This window comes from Octopus bimaculoides, chromosome 14 (genome assembly GCF_046866305.1).
Source record: "Octopus bimaculoides isolate indiv1 chromosome 14, ASM4686630v1, whole genome shotgun sequence".
Lineage (NCBI taxonomy): Eukaryota > Metazoa > Mollusca > Cephalopoda > Octopoda > Octopodidae > Octopus > Octopus bimaculoides.
In genome coordinates this window covers 33,532,310-33,538,189 of record NC_142941.1, presented here as the reverse complement: position 1 = coordinate 33,538,189, position 5,880 = coordinate 33,532,310, and positions in this window count along the sequence as shown.

Here is a 5,880-nt window from a genome sequence, read left to right as displayed (position 1 = left end):
CAAGGATTCTGGATCATTTGTTATATTTACTTTACTTTACATGAAGTATTACGATCTTACGTTGACTTTCAAGTCTTTCTCTGAATATCTCCCTTGGAAGCACGCTCATGGTTTCCATGATTATGGCGGCGTTGATGCTTCCAAAGTTTTATTTTCGTTTCTCTATTATTAATTTTACTCGTGTCTCTATCTTAGTAGAAACTGATAGATAAAGAAGTCAAACTACGTAAACAAACGGCAGCAAAATCGTTCAGATATTAAATAACGCTAACATATTCAGCAACAATAATAACTTTGATTTATCCCTGACAATTTTTAGTTTTACCAGTTTAAAAAATTTTTTTTTTTATTATATCGCTCCTGTTTAAAACCTCTTACCTACTTGACAATTGCATTTCTAGCTATGCCTTGAAGGAAGTTTGACTTCTTGAACTCACGTTTTTGTGCCAACGATGTTGTTAAACCTCCGTTAACAGCACCGTATGCAGGTCCTTTCCGTTTTCTTTCACGCACAGATAAATTCTTCACTATAGACCTTAATAGTGTTAAGGACACTATATCAGTGGATAGACTAAAAATGGTCTTCACAGAGAAAACTGTCCCTGTTCTTACTGCAGACGACACACACACAGCATTACAAACACGGCCCGCACACCCACCTTCACATTCCATAACTACCATTGGCATCCATCAGGTACCGAACAAGGATTCAGGATTATTTTTCCGTTTTTTATTTTTATTTTTTACTTAATTTGTGAGAGCAGTCGGGGTCATTTTTAGTATTCTCATTTGTGAAAGCAGTCGGGTTAATTCCAGATATTGTCACTTTAAAAAATCATGTCCGGCTAATCGTTGAGAAGACGTTGGCGTTGCCTTGGCAGAGGTTTGAGCTCTCTGAGTGCTCTTATTATCATCATCATCATCATCATCATCATCATCATCATCATTATTATTATTATTATTATTATTATTCATGAGTTCAAATTCAGCCGAGGTCGACTTTGCCTTTCATCCTTTCGGAGTCGATAAATTAAGTACCGGTCAAGTACTGGGGTTGATGCGATCGACTATCCCCTCACCTCAAATTTCAAGTATTGTACCTATAGTAGAAAGGATTATTATTATTACTATTCATTCTCCAAACCACAGTGTTCAATAAGAAGTATCAGTAATACTCGATCAATATCGTTCATCCTTAAATTACTCAATTGTCAGAAATTCTTCCATGACAACAAGGATTATAAACATCTTCAGTTCTTTCTCGAACCTATAATATTATGACCCCTGACATTAATTAAATCCTCCATAGCAATCACACAAGTAACTAGTCTTCGCTCCTAGACACCCCACCACACACGCACGCATCCGCACACGCACACACGCGCGCACACATGCGCACATACGCACACACACAAACATATTCAAGTTTCGTTCATGCATTCACTCGCAAAACCTACCTATCTGGACTCAATCAGCTCTTGATGAATATCAAGTGCAAATAGATTCCTAATTAGTTTCCGTATGGGATTAGCCTGCTACAAGAGATTAACTGCTCTGTGAGGAATTTATAACAGATCTTCATTTAATTAGAGTGCCAGGTTCGATAATTGAGCCTTAAATATAGATTTAAGCGTTCACATGTATTCAGCGATTTTAATTGGCTAAAATAGTTGACACCTCTCGTTTCCGTTTCCATGCAAAAACCTTCATTAATATAAATGGTAGAATTGGAAGAAAAGAAGGAAATTAGAAAATATATTTTTACCTTACGTGCCTTTATCACGCCAATCAGTGGAAAAGTATGGAATATATTTGCATATATTATTACAAGAATCGTGGCATAAATGAACCCAAAGCCCCAGTTTTCGGTAGCACAACTGTGTTAATAACATTGTGAAAAATGATTTTTGTCCTTGGGTAGCAACTGTGATTTCCTCTTTGCTTACTCCTAGAAAGTATGGAAAATGGCTAATATTTCCTTCAAACTTTGCTTTTGTTACATTTATCCAAACCCCAAAGAATCCCTCTCAACACATGGCCATGGTGCTCCCCCCCAACTACTCCTGCTCATGATCAGAGATGTACATATTGTCAGCCACTAAGGGACATGCTCAAGTGGTTAAGTTCAAGCAACTGACAAGCAAATCTGAGGTATTGAAGAGAATATTTGCGATAACGATATTTCTGCTTCAGCAACTCAGCACTGAATCTGTCTGAAACGTAATGGAAAATAGGTCAGTTTCAAAGCATCGATGCCTGGTCATGAAAGCAAAGTTTGAAGGGAATAGTTCTCATTTCCTTTGATTTCTAGATCGAAGCAAATAAGAAATAACACTTACTTGACCAAAGAAGAAAAAAAAAAAGAAAAAATTGTAACACAGTGTGATTGAGCTTTAAATATAGATTTAAGCATTCGCATGTATTCAGTGGTTTTAATTGGTTAAGATAGCTGATAGTTTCCGTTTCCCTGTAAAAACCTTCAGTATTATAAATGGTAAAATAAGGCGGTGAGCTGGCAGAAACGTTAGCATGCCGGATGAAATGCTTAGCGGTATTTCGTCTGTCTTTACGTTCTGAGTTCAAATTCCACCGAGGTTGACTTTGGCTTTCATCCTTTCGGGGTCGATAAATTAAGTACCAGTTGCACACTGGGGTCGATCTAATCGACTGCTCCTCTTTCTCAAATGTCGGTGTCTTGTGCCTAGAGTAGAAAAGAATATAAATAGTAGAATTGGAAAGAAAAGAAATAAGAAAATGAAATGTATTTTTACATTACGTGACTATATCGCATTCCATTCAGTGGGAAAGTATGGAATATATTTGCATATATTATTGCAAGGAACGTGGCATAAATGAACCCAAAGCCCCGGTTTTCAACAGCAGAACTGTATCAGCTTCTAATAAAGTAGCAAGCTGGCAGAATCATTATCGAGCCGGACAAAAATGTTTAGTAGCATTTCTTACGGCTTTTTATGTTTGCTTTGCCTTGCATTCTTTCGGGGTCGGTGTGCCAAAATTTGAAGCAAAAGATGAATAGTTTTTAATTCAAGCATACGACTAGCAGAATTGAAGGGAGGAGCTTAGTCCTTATCATCGATCTCAGTATGTGACTGGTACATTTATTTTATTGATCCTGAAGAATAAAAGATAAAGTTAATCACGGTGCGATTCGAACCCAGGAGAGAGGAAAAAAAATCGAAGTACTGTAGAGCATTTCCTCCAACGCCCTAACAATTCTGCCAATCCACTGACTGTCTAATAATTTGTAAAATAGCTACAAGCTCACAAAATTTGTGGGGAAGGGAAGAGTTGATCATATCGATCTTCATACAGGAACTTTATTTTTATCGACTCCGGAAATATAAAAGGTAGAGTTGACCTCGGTGAGATTTGAACTCAGAATGGAAAGAGCCAGAGCGAATAACAAAATATTTTTTATTTGACGTTGTAATGATTTTAGACACAAGGATACAAATTCAGAGATAGGGGTCAGTCAATACGAACGACCCAAGTACTTGACTGGTACTTTGATTTATCAACTCCAAATTCTGGCACAACATCGTCAATGATGAAGGGTCAACTTGAAGAATGAGCAAGTGTCTCCGCTGTGCCGCATCTGCAATAGAGTGGATGAAACCATTGCCGTTATCACGAACGAATGCCCTAGACTTGCCCCCAAACCACTACAAGTTGTGGCGACACGACCAGGTAGCGAAAGTGCTACATTGGAAACTGTGTGAAAAGTGGGGCCTAGATAGAGACAAGACGTGGTATGAGCACAAACTGCAGAGAATGGCGGAGTCGACGACTAGCAAAATCCTCCTGGATTTCCCAATCCAAACAGATCAGGTGCTAGAGCGTAACAGACTGGACCTAATGGTGGTGGGCAAGGTGAACCACATGTGCCATATAGCTGACGCTGCATGTCCCTTTGATCCACGAATAGTCAAGAAGGAAGGCGAAAAGATAGATAGATTCAACCCTCTTAGGTACGAAATAGCCCGGCAATGAAAAATGAAGAAAGTTGAAGATAGTGCCAATTATTGTTGGGTCCTTGCATTTTTCCGATGCTCTACTGATTCTGCGATTTAGTGGCCACATAGGACCAAGACTTTGGGTTCAGTAAAAAATAGCCCACAGCTTCCTTTTCCTCTGTATGAGGCCTTTATGGCCACTTTTAATGAAATAAAAAAGATGCAATGGAAAAGTAAACAAACAAGAAATAAAAATTATAAGTTGAGATCGCTAAAACAGTAAAGCACTAGTAAGCAGATAGCAATGCATTGTTGTCTCTACCAATACAATGCATTCTACCAGTACAATGTACAGCATTAACCGTTTAAAAATCACAAAAAAATACGGGAAAATATACTACAAATGGAGGAAACCACAATGGATGGTATGGAGAAGCACAAAACAATGAATTAGTCTGACATTCAAAAGATAAGTACATTCCTCTTGTTTTCTCTGCGTACAGTTGAGCTGTTTAGCGACGCAAATTTCGCCACTATCACCCACGTTTTCATAAAAAATATTGGAAGGTATCATTGTCCTTTTGTAGCTTCACTTTCCTCTTCAAGTAGTGAGCGAAGGTCAGAGAGGAAACGGTATATACTCAAAGTTTTCACCTACGTCCAACCGTGATGTGCGGTTGACCTGGGGCTGCATCTCGGTCAAAGAGCTGAATTGTGGAAAGAAGTATTGCACAAATGGAGATTACACCCGTTCGCTGTTGTCGGCGACCAGAGACTCTGTTGTGTATGGCCTTCGCTTCATCAGCAACGACATCCCAAATCATTATTGTGTCTATTCCGCAAAATCGAAAGAGATAACATTCTAATTTATTCAAGTGTTTCCTGGGATAAGATACGGTACTTGGAAGTAGTATTCCATCGATGTGGTGTAGATGGTAGCTACTTCAGCAGGAACTTTAAGGAAAGCTTCCTTCCAGCGAATTTCCAACAAACAAACCGCTTGGCTCACAACTTCTTTCTCCAGTTATCTACCTGGAGATTTTCACCAAATGAGAACTCGATCACCTGAAGTGAACTTTCGATCCAGTGAAAGACGCAGCTACCTTGCAGATCCCGGCCTCTCTAGGCGCCGTGTTGTCCGTTTAACGCATGCTCCCGTTCCCGTTCCCCTTTGGCACTCTACCAGCAGAGTACCAGTCATCTCCCTCTCCGCTGTATGACGATGACGGTGACGTCATCTGCATATGCTGATACGACTCTCTTGTGACTCAGTTTGAGCTGAAAGTCTCACAATTCATATAACTCCTACAACAGTTGCTTGAGTACCAAATCATACAGAAGAGACAAAAGTGGGGAGCATCCGTGTCAGACTGAGCACGTAATGCGAAATAGTTCAGATAAGAGACTTTTAATTTGATCTCTGAATACATGCCGTTGTATATTGGAGCAATCCATCTTCAGAAGACAGGACCAAACAAGCTACGTATAAGTAAAAGAGCTTCTAGATAGCGAAGGCTGAGCCTATTGAAAACATGAAAGTTATCTAAATTGATTAGTCTTATCTAGTTTCTAACTGCTCAACGAAGCACCAAACGAGGTGGAAATTGTCACGATTGGAACGGCTGCGGATCGCAAAAGTTTCTGTTTTTAATTATACTGTCTTCTTTAGCTCTTGTTTAGCTCTGTGCTGAGCAAAGTTGTATGCCTGAAATTGTTTATTTATTATGTCTATTATTGACAAGGTCCTTTTTCACAAGCCTCAACACGTCTCGGCACACACGACTGGAAATACTTTATGTTTGCTGCTAGTGGTTGCCAAGAAAGGAGCGAACAAGTTTGATATGCGATAATAAAGTTTGTATGGCAGACGATAATAATAAAAGAAATGATTTATAACTTTGGCACA